The sequence below is a fragment of the Callionymus lyra genome, chromosome 19, assembly GCF_982586985.1.
Source record: "Callionymus lyra chromosome 19, fCalLyr1.hap1.1, whole genome shotgun sequence".
Classification (NCBI taxonomy): Eukaryota; Metazoa; Chordata; class Actinopteri; order Syngnathiformes; family Callionymidae; genus Callionymus; species Callionymus lyra.
The window spans coordinates 7087506-7106350 of NC_141836.1; the positions used below are offsets into that span (position 1 = coordinate 7087506).

Below are 18845 nucleotides of genomic sequence, written 5' to 3' on the forward strand. Positions count from 1 at the left end.
GCGTAAACGCCGAAATCAAACGACGTCACCGTAAAGAAATATAATATTGCTTTTTAAAAATATAATTATTTCGTTATACATTTTCGGTTGAGACACGTTACAAATTTCCTTAAACATTCGCAACATATCCACGAAAGCTGATACATCCAGACAAACAACCTTTAATGCATTTTGTACTTTTTCTTTTCCATCGTGGATTTTGACTATAATTTATTTAAAACTATTTAAAACATCATCCTTCTCGCGAAAGCTCGTCCCTACATCTGTAAACACACACTTTGAATTTAGTCATATAACTAATATTACAATATACAATTATTGTGTAGAAGTTATAATTGTAAATGTCATGCGAGTTTTGTCTGCAGTTTTTCCGGACTCGACAATTTCAAAACGCTGTTGCTGCAGACGAGCCTCGCCTGGACGTGAACTTGACGTGGAAAATAAAAATAGAAAATGTAAAAATAGAATAAAAGAAAATGTCAGTTGTATATTATTGTTCATCTCAAGTACACATAATATTCCGCTCGTCCAGTGATCTTTTAACAAAACGTGTCACAAACTGTCGTATGAACGCCTTTTTTTTTTTTACTAGTTCACAAGAACAAAACAACTTTGCTGATCGTTAATAATTATTTCTAATATTTTAAACATAATCTTTAACTGGAACTTTAAATATGAGTTTTCATATCCAGCGTTTACCACCTGAACACCTCGACCCAAGAGGACCTGAAGACTCGACGACATTTACATTCAAAACTAGTCACAGAATGTTACTATTTACTTATTCTTATAATCGTTTTTATTTTAGTTTTAGTAATAATGATAGTAGTAGTAATAGTAGTACAACTACTAGTAGTAGAAGCGTTATAGGTTGTTGTATTTTGTTTATCATTATTATAATTTACGTTTTCTACGTCGCTGCTAATATGTTGTAAAAGTTATTAAAGATTTGTGTATTTAAATAATTATCACTTGGATCCGCGTGTTTGTGTGCGCACATACGTGCTTGCGTGTGTACACGTGTGACGTAAATACTTATAATTATATTGTATACGTGTGTGTATTTTTTGTAGCGTTTCTTTTAAATAAATTAAAATAATGTAATTTAATTTATTTAGTTCATGGTTTTAGTGTCAGACGTGCGGCTTAAAGAAAGACAATATTTTTAATTTAGTTTTAGAATCAGTCGAACTTTTGTTTGTGTTTTTATAAATTAATGTTCCACTGAATCAAAAACATTTCCGTTCATCGTCTGTTTTTTTTTTAAATTTATTTTCAAGCGTAAATGTTTACTCATTTCTGGAATTTAAGTTGAAGAATCTGTGCCAAAAGAAAAACAAGAGAGGCTTCGGGAGACTCGCGACTTTGTGTTACAACAGTCACACACACAGACGAGCAGAGCGCAGACACACAGGTCCGGTCCGAGGCTGGTCAGAGGAAGTGGACCCCCCCGAACCCCCCCTCGGCACCGTCCAGCAAGAAGTGATTCTCTTTTGTCTGCAAACATCACGACTCGCCGGAAGCAGCACGGAAGTCCAAGGTCAAGTTAGAGAGAGAGGGAGAGAGACAGGCAGACAGACAGGGTCGTAATCCGAGTCTAGACGGACAAGAATGAACTTCACACTCAAGAGTCTGCAGACCTGCACAAGTCTGAGCAGCTGCACACTCCAGACCCACAACCTGGAGGCCGCGCGCCTGAGACCAAACCTGAGCCCTCAAGCCCACTTCATTTACACCCCAGACCTCTTAATGTTTCACCTCAAATTTAGATTAAATGACCCCATAGACACGCTGTAATCTCGCTCGCCTTCTTCTGGAATGTTCCAGAGACGAAGTTCTAGTCTAGAGCCTCCAGTCAAGAGTCCAGTCAGAGACTCATTTTTCTGGATTATTCACCTAAATTATATGGATCTCTTGCGAGTTTTTGGATTTTAATCTCGATTCCAAGTTCGTCCGAGTCATAAATCCAAATTAGCATCTGCTGCCAATCAAACGTATAGACACTGATCAATGACGACACTTATCTGTCCGAGCGACGCGTTTAAATAAAGTTTTGTTCAAACCCCTTATGACTCGAGCAACTGCTTGATGTTTTTTAACTCATGTTGTTTTGTCACAAAAAAATACAAACACATTTTTTATTGAAAAAAATAATCGGAATTAAATCTGACTTTCAGTGGATATTTAAACTTTTCTAAATGATCCGGAATTATTCGTCGATTAATAGTGACGTCATCGCACTTGTTCCCCTTTGCTCAGCGCCACCAGGTAAACGGAAGTCTTGCAGTGCATTTTCTTTTTTTTAATTTACAACAACTATTTTCTCATTCAAACATCCTTTACAACAACTACTGAAACCCTTTTACTTCCGTCAATGATGTTGCGATTGTTTGAGCCGGATGTGCCGTGAGGTAAGTTGTTTATTAATGTATATGTTGACGAGATGAAAGACAAACAAACATTAGACTAGCGCTATGCTAACTGATAGCCGTTAGCATCTCCTCAGATGTGTATCTTCACCTTTTTTGTGTTTTTTCTTTATATATATATATATATATAAATATATATATCTCTCTTTATATATATATATATATATCTATGTATATGTATATATATTTATATATTTTTTGTTTTTTTGTTTACTCATTTGTCCTAATGACTCCATTTTGATGTGAAAACCTAAACAACTGTCATGTGATGAGTTAAACAAAGTCCTACATGTAGCTCCTTCTGTCATGAGAATGATTCTTTAGACACCACTGATGTTTCCACTCGTATCCTCAACACTGTGTGTGTTTGTGTCTATCTGTGTGTGTGTGTGGTGTGCGTGCTGGAATGGTATCTGTATTTGTGTCTCTCTGTGTCTGTGTGTTTATGTGTGCGTCTCTTATAATAAGTCTGTCTTTGTGTGTCTGTTTTAATGTGTGTATATGTGTTTGAGTGTGCCTGTATTTGTGTATCTGTGTGTCTGTTTTTTGTGCCTGTTTAAATTGGTGTGTCTGTCTGCATCTGTGTTTGTGTGTCTTTTTGTACGTGTGTTTGTGTCATTTCTAAACCGTTTCTGTGTCTTTCTGCATCTCTGTGTGATCGCGTTTCTCTATGTGTGTATTTGTATGGATCTGTGTGTGTCTGTGTATGAATTCATAATTATACCTAATTACTAATTGTATATGCTCACTTAAATTAAATAGTCAGTTGTTTTGTTTATTTATGTTTATAATTATTTTATTCATTCTATTATCTAAACAAAAAAATGCTCGTAAAACCATGTACAAAACTGGCAACACGCATGTTCGGATTCGGGTGTGTGCGTCTATATGAGTGTGTTTGCCTGTGCATGGATGTCAGTGTGTATTTGTATTTGTGTATGTGAGTCACGTTACGTTTGCATCTTTGTGTGTTAGAGCATGTGCATAACTGTATAGTTCTGTGTTTGTGTTACTGTATATGTCTCTGTGTGTTTGTGTCCTTGTTCGAGTGTGTGTCTGTGGGTTTATATTTCCTCGTGTAAGTACATGTGTGTGTGTGTGTGTGTGTGTGTGTGTGTGTGTGTGTGTGTGTGTGTGTGGGGGGGGGTGTGTGTGTGTGTGTCTTCAGCTCCACTGTAATTGAGGACCGAACTCAACTATCAACATTGAGCTGAAACACACAACAACACTACTGGACTTCAACATGTTTGACACTAAACAACAATGTTCTTCAACTTGAGTCAAAGAACACGGTCAGTTTTGTCGTCCTCCCTCGAACGACCTTGAACATGAGGGTCCCTCACAGACGACGACCTCTGAAGGTCGCGAGGCTCTATAACCTGGTGTGTACGGTGGTTACCGTGCCAACAAATGCTCCACACCAACACACTGAATCGTCAGCAGAGTCCGGAGCACAAAAGTGCGTAACAACGTCGACACACTTTTCAAATATCTACGTTAATTCGTGACTGGAAGTCGTAGAACCAACGATCTGCAAACAAGTTCGGCGGCGTTTTGTTAGCATAGCTGGTCGTCCTGACGCACACGTGAAGCAGGAGCAGTGTGTTGTGTCATCACTGCTGATGTGAAGGTCAGAGGATCTCAGCTCAGAATTAACCCACATTTGTTAGTTCAATGCTACTTCAGAGACTACAGTGTCACTCCTCCTGTCTTCACTTGAGAGTGATTGACAGCTATCTTTTGAGTGACAGCAACATTATTTTATTTTTATTTTTCATACATCCAGAATATCAGCGGCACAACTGACGTCACTAGATTTGTCGCTGCAGACCTGTTAGAGACTCGGACTAGAGGCTCATGAAAACAACAACAACTTCCTGTTGTGACACACAACTGTGTGCACGTGCGTGTGTCGCCATCCCTGCAGAAACTTAAAAACAGACTCAGAATCGCAGAAGTCTCGGCAAAACGGTCCAGAAGAACTTCCCGCCAGCAGAACTCAAGCGTGTCATTTTCTCAGAAATAACTTGTGTGCGTGTGTGTGTGACGAGCGAGAGAAACCAGAGATCCAAACCTAGATCTGTGGTTTATTCATTCAGTGGGTCACTTTAATAAATAGAAATATTTAAATAGTGACTGGATTAGGATGAGCGAAGGTGTGTGTGTGTGTGTGTGTTGCGCGGGCGTCACTTCCTCTTCACACCTGGTTCGGTTGCAGATATTCTGATGGATTGTTCTGCAGACCGGGAGCGACTTTAAGGTGCAGATCGTCGACCCCTGACTTGATCCACGTCATCAACAGTCGCACATGAATCACTGACCGTCCCGAACACAAGCGCCAGCGCCGTGATTTAGCTCAGATTAGGTCCGGACGGGCCCCGGGGCTGTCGGAACCATGCAGCCAGAAAGCGAGAAAAGTACTAGTCAGACTCGGACCAATTGTTGTTGCACCATTTCAGTCTTAAATCCAGATTTAACAGAAGTGGAGAAACGCAGATTGTCGCAGGAAACGATGGATATAGTTATTTTTATCATTATTTAATTTTTTAAAACCGGTTAATATTTGATTTAGTTCACGGCGTAACGGACTTTATCCGCGTACACACGGAGGCTTCTGCCGGCCTGCATGCAGCCGGACTTTGGGCTTTGGAAGTCCAAGTTCAAGTTAGAGCCGGTCAAGACCTCCAGACACAAAGACGCGCCGTCAATCATGACGCGTCGAGTCAGAACTGAGATATGTTCAAGTCTGCTTTTAAATGTGTCCATTGATGTTTATTTAAACTATTATTATTGTTTATGTTTTATTTGTAAAAGATAAGTTGTCTCATCTAAGCGACGCTATGGTTAAAAATAAAAAATAAAATAAAGGGGAATAAACGTATTATGTTTGTCGACACTAGTTTATAATAATAATAAAAATAAATATTATAGTTATAATTCAATTTTGGTATCACGGGAGATATTATTATTTTTTCCCCCCAAAATAAAAAGTGCAGTATCGGTGTGTGTTTTGAATTCGTTCGTGTCTAATGGTGTTATCCGTCTAGTTATAGTTTTTCTTATCTTCTTCCGGTGCAGGTTTTAAAATTCGTTGAGTTTAATAATAAAACTGACGTCACTTGTCGATTATCAATAGTATGGGAGTGCTTGGATTTAAATAGTAAGCGGCTTTTCCGGACCAAGTATAGTTCTGAGACTCACTCAGTCATTAAAAAACATATTTTGTAGTGTGATGCATAAACACACACCGACCGCAATCATTATATTTAAATCATTACTAAAATCATCACGTGACCTTTTTTATCGCCCGCTCTTTAGAAATGTGACGTCACGACAAACGAAGCTTTTCTGCAGGCCGCCGCTGCATGAAGTTCAAGTTCAATGTCCAATGAGTGATGGAAAACATTCCACTGCAGTGTCAACGTATCAGGAGATTGTAAGCGTCGACATTATAGATGATAGAAATAATACAGAAATATCTTTTAATTTTCCTTCTAATCTTCTTGAAGTTTGTTTGTCAACTCGCTAGGTTTTGTTTTAAACTTCGTTTGTGGCTTATTTTTGCTGCCGCTATGATAATTCTCTACTGAGAACCTTTTGGCATTTATCTTTATTTCTTTAAATGTCTCCGTTTTTTATTAACAGCGACGGTGTTTTTTTTGTTTTTCTTTCACATCCGCTTCATTTTTGAAAAACACTCGTCAAAGGAGACCCTTCTTTCTGGTCCGGTCCAGACTAGTTTCTGCTCAAGCTCAGTCGTTGTTTTGATGGAAAAATTGAAGAAGAATTTAAATTACTGGTGTGTGTGTGTATCTCACTGTGTGTTTGAAAGAGAGAGAGAGAGAGAGAGAGAGAGAGGGTGCGTTTCGTTAGAAAAAAAGAAAAACGCAATTTAAAAATAACATTTTTTTAAACGGAAACAAGTTATTATGAAATTATATTTTCAAACAATATTTAAGATGATTTATTTTCTGACTAAGTTCGTCAATCACGTGCTCGTAATTGACGCGACGCTTCAATAATGTGTTTTGACTGATAAACACATGATTTTCACTGAAGTTTGATTCAATAAGATTTCCGCAATAGTTTTTTTTCTTCCGACAGTTGAAATAATAGTTCGTTCATGCGACGATCGAGCCCGCGGTCAGACGCCAAGTTAGGACCTGAAAAAAATACTGCTTCCCTCGAATGTTAGAAGATTGTCGACATGCTTCTGACATGATTCATCCTTCGACAAAAACACACACACACACACTGACTCAGACACACACCCTAACGCACATTTTTGTATTTGCAATGTACGCGTGTTAATGTAATTTTCTTTAATATATTTTAATTTACTGCTTTATCTATTTAACATATCTTTTGTATTATTATTATTTTGCAGTCTGACGTCACTGAAATTATTCCACTTGGTGAACAATATGACGTCACGTAAGAACGACTGGAGATCGGCGGCAGTGATCCTGATCCAGGTAAGAGCGACTCGGATGATGATCTGTTGGCTCGTGTGTGGATACAACAAAAACGACTGTAATAACTTTAATAGATGAATTAACAATCCTTAAGATGGAGCTCTGACGTCACATCTTAAGACGTTTGTATTTGTTCAGGCTTTTTCTTGATTTTCTGGAACTCCTTATCAGTTTTAATTTGCCCTTTAAAGTATATACTTTATTGAATATTGTTTTGATTGTTTTGATTGAGCGCTTTGTGACCCTGGTCTGGAAAAGCGCTATACAAATAACAATTACTTACTTATATACTTATACTGCGTTCCAAAAAAACTATATTTTAATGATATGAGATTAAAAAGTGAGGGGAAAAAAATGTAGTAATGCTGAGGAGAAGATTAACTTCACATTATCCTCATCTGAACCGCTGAATGTCCAAGCTAGCCGGGCGCTTCATGTGAGAGGAAATTCTCACAGAAGATTAAAAGTTAATTCTGAGTGTGAGTCATTCCTTCATCCGTCTTAGTTTCAACTGAACGGGCCCATGTGTGGCTCCAGGCTGGTTCCGTCTCTTCCCTTAATAATAATAATAACGATAAATTATTATTATGCACCTTAACATCAATGCATCTCAAAGAGCTTCAGACTTCTTGTCGCACCGCCACTGTTAGCATGCTACCTGCTAGCATCTCCAGCCCTGTGGTCAAATACAGCAGCTGTCTGAGGAGTACTCGGAGGAGTCTGACTTCAGAGGACGAAGTGGATTCAGCAGCAGGTCGTGAGGAGGCGTTGACTGCACCATCGATAGAACCAGAGAACAAACGTTTACGAGCTGCATCTTTAATCATAGCCGGAGATTGACGCTCTGAAGTGGATCATGATGATGAGAAGGATGTGATGATGAGAAGACGTCAACAAACTCTGGTTCTTCTATGATGATAGTGTTGGTGATGATGATAATAGTGATGCCGATAGTGTTGGGGAGGATGATAGTGTTGACGATGATGATGATAATGGTGATAATGATAGTGATGATGATAGTGTTGGTGATGATGATAGTGTTGGTGATGCTAATGATAATAGGGATAATGATAGTGATGCTGATAGTGTTGGTGATGCTAATGATAATAGGGATAATGATAGTGATGCTGATAGTGTTGGTGATGCTAATGATGATAGCGTTGACGATGATGATGATAATAGGGATAATGATAGTGATGCTGATAGTGTTGGTGATGCTAATGATGATAGCGTTGACGATCATGATGATAACAGGGATAATGATAGTGATGCTGATAGTGTTGGTGATGCTAATGATGATAGCGTTGACGATGATGATGATAATAGGGATACTGATAGTGATGCTGATAGTGTTGGTGATGCTAATGATGATAGCGTTGACGATGATGATGATAATAGGGATAATGATAGTGATGCTGATAGTGTTGGTGATGCTAATGATGATAGCGTTGACGATGATGATGATAATGGGGATAATGATAGTGATGATGATAGTGTTGGTGATGCTAATGATGATAGCGTTGACGATGATGATGACAATGGGGATAATGATAGTGATGCTGATAGTGTTGGTGATGCTAATGATGATATCGTTGACGATGATGATGATAATAGGGATAATGATAGTGACGCTGATAGTGTTGGTGATGCTAATGATGATAGCGTTGAGGATGATGATGATAATAGGGATAATGATAGTGACGCTGATAGTGTTGGTGATGCTAATGATGATAGCGTTGAGGATGATGCTGACAATGGTGATGGTGATAGTGTTGGTGATTGTGATAGTGATGATGATAGTGATGGTGGTAGTGTTGGTGATGAAGATAGTGTTGGTGGTGATGATTGTGTTGGTGGAAATAATAGTAAATATGATAGTGTTTGTGCAAATTATATTAAAGATGATAGTGCTTATAATACAGTTGTGTTGGTGATGATGATGATAGTGATGATGGCAGTTTTGTTGATGATGATTATAGTGTGGTGATGATAATAATGGTGATGACGATAGTGATGATGGTGTTGATGATAGTGTTTGTGATGTTGATGATGATAATCGTGAGGTGATAGTGATCATGATTGTGTGGGTGGTGATGATAGTAATGATGATGGTGGTGATGGTGATGATGATTGTGTTGGTGGTGATGATTGTGTTGGTGGTGATGTTTGTGTGGGTGGTGATGATAGTATTAGTGAAAATGACAGTAAAGATGATAGTACTGGAAATAGCGTTGGTGAAAGTGTTGGTTCTTATGCTCATAGTGATGATGATAGTGATTTAAATGAAGATGATTGTGTAGATGTGGTTGTTGGTCAACAAAGTGACACAGGATTCTTTATTTCATTCTCGCATGTGATGAACAAACAACAACAGCAGGTCATGTTCAAATTTGGGTGTGTCACCATGGCGACTGTACTGTGTGACATCACTCAGCAGGGGCCGGACTCCATCTTTGTTTACACAGGAAGTCTTTCATAAAAGTAGGTCACATGGTCCGAGTGCACTCGTAAAGATGGTGCAGTAAAGCCGGAACTCGGCCGAGGCAGGTTTCAGGCCGACATCATGTGATCACGTGACTCCTACAAACATGTCAACTCAAGTCGTCTGGTCCCGCTCAAAGGTCACATGACGCCGTCAGGTTGAATTTCAGGACGTTGAAAATAAAGTGCAACACAAAATGACTGGGTCCAATTCTGTCATCTTGTGTCGACACATTGTGTTCTCACTAAGGTGTGATGGTGACTCCAACAATCACCTGAAGCTTCTTGATCCTCGTTCTCTTCTCCGAACGTCCAGCAGAACTTCAGGGAACAAGAAGGTCCGAAGAACTTCAGCTGATCCTCATCAGCTAAAAGCTTCTGACTCCAACACTCACTACTTTTATTAGAGACCCACTGTCGTAACTCACGTCAGCAACACACTCGCGTGTCTCCGTGTGTGTCTCCTGCTTCACTTACACACTCGTGTGTGTGTGTGTGTGTGTGCGCGGCTTCACTTGCACACTCATGTATACAGTGTATGTGTGTTCTGCTTCTTCACTAACAAACTTGCGAGTCTGCTTCTTTACAGACATACTTTTGTGTTTCCCTGCTTCTTCAATGTGTGTGTGTGTGTGTGTCTCTGCTGTTTCACTGACACACTTGTGTGTGTGGGTCTCTGCTGTTTCATTGACACAACCGTGTTTGTCTCTAGTGTTTCACTGACACACTTGTTTGTGTTTCTGCTGTTTCACTGACACACTTGTGTGTGTGTCTCTGCTGTTTCACTGACCCACTTGTTTGGGTCTCTGGTGTTTTACTGACACACTTGTTTGTGTGTCACTGCTGTTTCAATGACACACTTGTGTGTGACTCTGGTGTTTCTCTGACACACTAGTGTGGATCTCTGGTGTTTCTCTGACACACTAGTGTGGATCTCTGGTGTTTCACTGACACACTAGTGTGGGTCTCTGGTGTTTCACTGACACACTTGTGTGGGTCTCTGGTGTTTCACTGACACACCTGTGTGTGTGCGTGTCTACTGTTTCGCTGACACATCCGTGTGGGTCTCTGGTGTTTCACTGACACACTTGTGTGCGTGTGTCTCTGCAGTTTCACTGACCCACTTGTGTGTGTGGGTCTCTGCTGTGTCACTGACACACTTGTGTGTGTGGGTCTCTGCAGTTTCACTGACACACTTTTGTGTGTGGGTCTTTGGTGTTTCACTGACACACTTGTGTGTGTGGGTCTCTGCAGTTTCACTGACACACTTGTGTGTGTGGGTCTCTGGTGTTTCACTGACACACTTGTGTGTGTGGGTCTCTGCAGTTTCACTGACAAAGTTGTGTGTGTGGGTCTCTGCTGTGTCACTGACACACTAGTGTGTGTCTGCAGTTTCACTGACACACTTGTGTGTGTGGGTCTCTGGTGTTTCACTGACACACTTGTGTGTGCTTCTGTCTACTGTTTCGCTGACATTATCTTGGCTGCAGACTTGGAGTCGCTGATCCTCTTCTCCTCAAAGTTGAGGCGGAAACTTCAACCCTCTCCCTCAGCTCCGGTCATGCGTCCGGTTCTGTCCGTGTCCACAGAACCCGGCGTCCGTCGTCAGCGGCGGCTGCACTCGGTGATGCATCAGCCGCCTCGTGAACATGTCAGAGGCTCATAAAGCTGCAATCACAGCCGCACTTTTGTTGGCATCATCTACGACGAGCCGGTCTTTACTGGTTCTGGCTCCTGCGACTGCAAACACAACAGCGAAGGTGACGACGTTCAGTCACCTGTGAACACAGCGCCAACTACTGTTGCACTCCTGAAGTCGCTCACACAAGAAAGTGTGAAGAAAGTGTTGAATCCTTCAATATGTTCGTGGATCCAGATGAAACCGCAACATTGATTTAGTTTGGGAGTTTTTCTCTTTTGATGTAGTTTTACCATGATGAACAATTCAAGTGTATTATTATTATTGTATCATTATTGAACAAATATAGTATTGTTTTACGAGTATTTAACACATTTCTTCAGTCACAAACTTGACTTGTGAAGTTTTTGGCGGGAAACTTATGTAAAGAGCGACAAGGCGCCTCTTTGTGGAAAACAAACGGGTCGTGAAATTGTGGAAGATGGTGAAAATGAATCCCTTGGGTTCCCCGGACGCGTCACCACGACGACTACCTGTCGCCTCCGACATAGAATCGAAGTTCCTTGTTTGAAAATTAGCCGCGACCAAAACTATAAGACAGAGTTTTCTGCTCGTATTAGCAGTATTTATAGACGGTTCACGAGCCGTATCTTTTTTCATCAGGTCATAACTCACATGCAGAAGTGCGTCTTTACTGCAGCTTTTACAGTCTATAACTGTTTTTTAATCTGGTTTAACAGTCGACTGTCAGCTTTTTTATTCCGGGAACTCGCGGCCGTAAATGTAGGAACGAGATTCACTGAATTCCGCCTCCAACTTTTGTTGGGAGTTTGTGATGGAGTTTGAAATGCTCCTCTTCCTCATGATGCAGGTCACGTGACGCGAGCGGGTCCACACCCACATCTGGAGTCTGCCAACCATTAAGACCAGTTGCCGCGTCTCCGCTTTTGTCGTAAATGTTTTTTAATTCTGCCGCAGAGGAAGGTGGAGCGTCGGTGCTTTTATTGGATAGACTCGGGCCGTGAGGGTGGAGGTCCGGGACCCTCCTGAGCGAATGGAAACAAGGAGAGGAAACGGACCTGCAGCGTCTGTCCGTCAAACATGAAAGAAACTTCCTCCTTGAGTCCGTTTCCACTTTCTTCTAAAACCACAAACCTAGACGTCACGAGCGTTTAAACTGCTGAAGTCATCGTTCTGCCCTGCTGTGGAAACTGTTACGAGTCTCCCAGGACCGAGAGACTCGCTCGGTCCTGGACTGGCTCTGGACCAGCAGCTCACGTGACCGACAGACCGAACTAGTCGCACAGTTGAGGATTCAAAAGTCGAAAATCAAACAAATCGCATGAAAGTCCTGAACGTTCTCTCTTGCGGAACGTTTTTTAAAAATGATTGAAAGTGCTTGAAGTGCTGTCAGTCGAGTCAAAGTTAATCACAGTCATGAGCTTTTATTAAATCTAACGGTTAATCACTCGCATGAGCTTTTACTGAATCGATTAAAATATTAATCGACTAAATCACATTCATGAAATTTTATACACTTGACCGAAAAAAGGAGCCAGTTACTCACAGTCATGAGCTTTTACTGAGTTAATTAAAAAAAAAAATCCAGTTTATCACATGTATGAGCTTCTATTGGCGTGACTAGAATAATAATCGAGTTAATCGTATTCATGAGATTGAAAAAATAATTATATTAATTGAGTTAATGTATGATCTGCTATAAAACCAGTTCTGGGTAGTTTGGGTACCTTATTATTTTTGTACTAAAATAACAGAACACATCAACTTAAAACAAGATAAATGACTCGTATACGACATGAGGTGTTTTGTGTGATTTTTATTTTCACTGTAAAAGTTCTTGATGGTGTGAACATGCTACATATCGCACTGGTTGTGGTGGGATGGGGGGGGTAATTACGGTACAAAAACAAAGTTAGTTATGTTATTTATAAAGCTATCATATCATATTTCATTATCCACAATCTGATTCATTACCTCATCAATATCCATCCTTCATTCAGACAATGGAAGTCTGGAAACAGAAAATTTGTGCAACTGCTGTAAACCGGACATGGCAACTTTTGCGACGTTTAGCGAGTGCTCATGGGAAATGTAGTCTCCCGTCGGGCTCAACACTACCACTTAAGTCCACTGGCGTCACTTGACTTCAAATCGCTTAGAATCGCTTTAACATGATTAAATAATAAATCAGGTTAATCACAGGTATGAGCGTCTATTAACACAATTAAAATATTAATCAAATCAACTTATTTCAAATATTAATCGAGTTAATCACAGGTATGAGCTTCCATTAAAAATATATTAAAATATTAATCGAGTTAATTATGGATATGAGCTTCTCTTAACACATTTAAAATATGAATCGAGTTAATTACAGGTATGAGATTCTATTAACATGATTTAAATATTAATCGAGTTAATTATGGATATGAGCTTCTCTTACCACATTTAAAATATTAATCGAGTTAATTACAGGTATGAGATTCTATTAACATGATTTAAATATTAATCGAGTTTATCACTGGTTTGAGCTTCTATTAACACGATTAAAATATTAATTCAGTTAATCACAGATGTGAGCTTTTATTAACACGATTAATATTTTAATCGAGTTAATCACAGATGTGAGCTTTTATTAACACTATTAAAATATTAATCAAGTTAATCACAGATATGAGATTCTGTTAACACGATTAAAATATTAATCAGATTAATCACAGGTATGAGCTTTTATATACTTGATCGAAAAAGTAAATCTGATTAATCACCTGTCAAATAAACCTCTCGGATTTTATTAAATCAATGATAAAGTAAAGCGAGTTAATAACAGTCATACGCTTTTATTAACTATCAACTTATTCACAGACGTGATTAATCTTAATTAATCACAGATTTAAGCGTTAACACGTTGAAACAACCGGTGTATGAAGTTTTGTTAACACAGCCATGATAAATAAACGTTAACATACTGTTCAAAATGGCAGACTTCACCAACTCTGCGTGCTGTTATACTGCCTGACATCTAGGGGTCACCAGTGAGTCACTGACGGTATTGTTCGCCGACGGTCTCGCACTAATGTTCTTCAGGCACCGTTTCATTTGTATCTTAACTTTTGATGGAAACTCCACAACAACACTGAACACAAGATGGACGTGTTCGTGCACAAGCTGTGCTAATGGCTACAGTATATTTTTCACTGCAGAGGTTGCAGAACTCTGCTCTCTAGTGACCCCCTCAGGACGCTTCAGTTTTCAGGTCCAACCGAAGATTTTTAGTTCCCAGAAGTCGACGACTAATTTGTACGAATGTTTGCTTTTGATTGTCGCTCCGTCATAAATCGCCACCGGGTGTCAGTGAAGTATGAACGCGATGCTTCAAACTTCTGAGTCGCGGCTCTCGCCGTCTAAATCACCCGTGACGAGCCGTCAATCAAGCCGTCACTGGACTGGTTCGAGCCTGCCGTGTTTATCGCGTCCCTCCTCCCTGGTTCTCCTCCCGTCAGACATCTGGGCATTTATGGAGCTGGCAGCGGCGCCCGCTGGCCGGCGCCGGGAATGTGTTGAGCTGGAGCGAGCGGGCCCGGATTGTTCCACTCGCTCAAATGTCAGAGTCTGGAAGTCGTTTGCATATTAAACTGCAGCTACAATCCTCGTTAGAAGGAATGATGACCGCTGATCAAGTCAAGATGCAGAACCTGACACGACCCGGTTAGCTGTTGAGTTCTCCTCCGCATAGTTTGTTATTTTAGACTGGAATGTTTGTTTAGACTCGACCGCAGAATGTTTGTTCGACACTAGTTTCTCTTCTGTGTTGCAGCTGTTGATGATCTGGAAAGTTCTCATTACGTTTTCCGTTTATGTTGCTACATGAAATTATCCATGTTTACGATAACAAGCTAACAGGCTTGTTATGCTAGCACAGACAGACGCACTTCTGCTAGCACGTACACAGCTAACATCTGTTGGAGATGGTTGTGAAGTTTCTGGTAACATTTAGTCATTTGGTTTATGTTGCTACATGAAATTAGCCTTTTTTACGATAACAAGCTAACAGGCTTGTTATGCTAGCACAGACCGTCACACTTCTGCTAGCACGTACACCGTTAACATCTGTTGCAGATGATTGTGAAGTTTCTGATTACATTTAGTTATTTGGTTTATGTTACTACATGAAATTAGCCTTTTTTACGATAACAAGCTAAAAGGGCTAAATTGATGTTATGCTAGCACATACAGAGCTAACATCCAGTGGAGATGATCGTGAATTTTCTGATTACGTTTTCATTTTATGATGCCATGTTTATGCTAACAGGCTAATGGGTTGTAATGCTAGCACAAACAGAGCTAACACTTTTTGGAGATGATCGTGAAAGTTTTATTTCTTAATTTATGTTCCTAAATGAATTCAACTGTGTTTATGCAACAAAAAAAAGCTTTCCGGATAAAGTTTTTTTAATGCTAGCACATACATAGCTAACAGCTGTTAGAGATTATTGTGAAAGTTCAGATTAAGTTTTTTTAATTTTATTATGCTGCTACATGAAATAAGCCATCTTTATGCTAACAGGCTAAATGGTTGTAATGCTAGCTCGAAAAGCTTACGGCTGTTGGAGATGATTGTTGAAGTCCTGGTTACGTAGATTTATTTACTTTATGTTGCTACACGAAAAAAATTTCCTCATTAATCCTAATAGGGTCAATGGTTGTTAAACTAGCACGTACAAAGCTAACAGCTGTTAGAGTTGATTCTAAAGGTTCTGATTTATTTTGTTAAGATTACCACATGAAATTATCTACGTAATGCTAATAAGCTAAGTGTTTGATATGCTAACACAATCACAGCTGTTGGTTATGATGTTTTGTTTTTTTTTTAGTTCTGCTAACTGGCTAAATGGTTCTTAGGCTAGCCACTAGCACTTACTCGGCGATGATCATAACAGTTTTGATTACGTATATTTCTTTGGTCAACTTTGTCAAAATATTGCATTTTTTTGTTGTTTGTTTTCAATTAAAGGTTTTAAAACAATTAGAATGTTGTTCATTAAACACGTTTAATGGCTTGTTCAAGTTTTAACCTGAATAATTTTTGACCGTTAACAGTTCGTATTAAACAAAAAATAAAAAAAATAATATCGTCGTGACAGATATACTAGCTTTGGCATTAACTTGCGATGACTGACGTCGTTGACTGAAAAGAAGAGTGATGGAGATCCGAGTGTGATTGATGGTGATGAAGATGAAGACGTCTCGAGTCACTGCGGTCGCAGAGAAAGTTCCTCCTCAACCTTGACTAGTGTTTGTGGAACGTTCTTTCATGGTTTCGCTGCGACGAGCCCGAGCGACACGTGAAATACGACGTCTCAGGGTGTGTGGAGTTGTTGTGGATCTTAAGCAACAAAGACGGGCTCGTAAATCAGCGCCGGCCGCCCGCGGGCCGATCAGCCACCCGCGTGTAAAGAGCCGAAGGCAGCGACACGTCTGTGGACGACTCTGCAATTATCTCGTCTGCCTCGCTCGCCTGCACATACCAGCTCAGGGCCTCGCCGGGCGATGGCGGCCCAGGGTCCGAGAAACGCCGCCCACGCCGCTGACCCGTTACTGACGGCCCGGGCCCGGAGGGGGGGGGGTGGTCGCCGACGGCAACATGGTCGTAAATAAAGCGCTGTCAGGGAGACATAAGTTAAACTGAGAGTGTCTTTGTAGCAGCGGCAGACGAGTGCAGCTCACACTCGGACTCTTCTAATCTCTAGAACTCTCCACGGCGGGAGCGGCTGACGAGCGCCTGTCAGAGAGATTGATGTGTCCAGCTGGAGGTCCGACACACTAAACTTGACAGATGAGACGAGGGAGGGGGGGGAGGAAGGGTGTGTGCTGTCAATGTTTACCTGCCATCCAGAGGTGCGTCCCCACGATGTCCGTGCGTCTGTACAGTCACACACAACGGATCGATTCGATCGTCCGATTGGTCGAACACTCGAACATAACTTCAGCACAAAACATGGACGAAAGTAAACAAAGACTTTTTTTCCCGCAGGTTTGTTGCTCTGTAGTTCTGCTGACAGCTGCCTGTTGATTGGCTCATTCTGTTCCTCACATGTGGATCTGCTCGTTTTCCACACAAGAAGATTTTTGATGGTAAACGTTAAACACTTTGATCGTTAACTATTGTCTGGATTTTTTTCAGCGACGATCATAAAACTCACGGTGAAAACACCTGATCTCAGAGCAGGTTCTACACTGGTGGGTCTCAGCGAACGATGGATGATCGAATCATCGTGATGATGAATGAGTGAATCAATCATCATGTGTTGATAAACCAATGAATGAGTTATCATGTGACGTTACATTAATGCATCATCATCATGTGATGATGAATGAGTGATTGAATCATCATGTGATGATGAATGAATGAAAGAGTCATCATGTGACGATGAATGAATCATGATGTGACGATGAATGAATAAATGAGTCATGTGACAATGAATTAATCATGATGTGAGGATGAATGAATGAAAGAGTCATCATGTGATGATGAATGGATCATGATGTGAGGATGAATGAATGAAAGAGTCATCATGTGATGATGAATGGATCATGATGTGAGGATGAATGAATGAAAGAGTCGTCATGTGACGATGAATGGATCATGATGTGAGGATGAATGAATGAAAGAGTCGTCATGTGATGATGAATGGATCATGATGTGAGGATGAATGAATGAAAGAGTCGTCATGTGACGATGAATGGATCATGATGTGAGGATGAATGAATGAAAGAGTCGTCATGTGACGATGAATGGATCATGATGTGAGGATGAATGAATGAAAGAGTCGTCATGTGATGATGAATGGATCATGATGTGAGGATGAATGAATGAAAGAGTCGTCATGTGAGGATGAATGAATCATGATGTGAGGATGAATGAATGAATGAGTCATCATGTGATGATGAATAAGTGAGTGAATCATCATGTGACAATGAAGGACTGAATGAATCATAATTAGATGATGAATGAACGAGTGACTGAATCATGAGCGAATTAATAATAATTTGACAGTGAATGTTTGATTGAGTAATCGTTTGAGGATGAAGAAGTAAATAAAAAAACATGTGACTATGAATGAGTGAATTTATCATCACATGACAATGAACAAATAAATGAATCATCATTTGACGATGAACAAATTAATAAAACATCATGTGACGATGAGTTAGTGAATGAATTAATCATTACTTAGCGATGAATAAATGATCATGTGACAATGAACCAGCTGTGTCGTGATGAAATTAATGGCTCATCATAATGTGACTATGAATGAATCATGATTTGAGGATAATTGAATGAATGAATGAATCATCATGTGAGGATAATTGAATGAATGAATGAATCATCATGTGAGGATCATTGAATGAATGGATGAATCATGATTTGAGGATAATTGAATGAATGAATTAATCATCATGTGAGGATAATTGAATGAATGAATTAATCATCATGTGAGGATAATTAAATGAATGAATGAATCATGAATTGAGGATAATTGAAGGAATGATTCTCTGTCATGTGACAGTGAATGAGTGAACAAGTCATCATCATGTTACTATGGATGAATGAATAAATCTCGGTGGTGTAATATCCATGAATTAATGAATCACGATGTGAAGATAATTGAATGAATGAATGAATCATGAATTGAGGATAATTGAATGAATGAATGAATCATCGTGTGAGGATAATTGAATGAATGAATGAATCATGAATTGAGGATAATTGAATGAATGAATCACTGTCATGTGATA

The 18845-nt window shown here is 39.9% G+C and overlaps 1 protein-coding gene across 1 annotated transcript in view; it reads left to right on the forward strand.

The window, feature by feature from the left end:
• The first annotated feature begins 2322 nt into the window (after window positions 1-2322).
• Window positions 2323-18845, forward strand: part of csad (cysteine sulfinic acid decarboxylase) — a 44136-nt gene continuing 27613 nt past the window's right edge. Inside the window, exons 1-2 of the mRNA XM_087781019.1 lie at window positions 2323-2411; window positions 6817-6904. The gene's annotated coding sequence lies outside the window, so the exon portion shown is untranslated. The remainder of the gene's footprint in view (window positions 2412-6816; window positions 6905-18845) is intronic.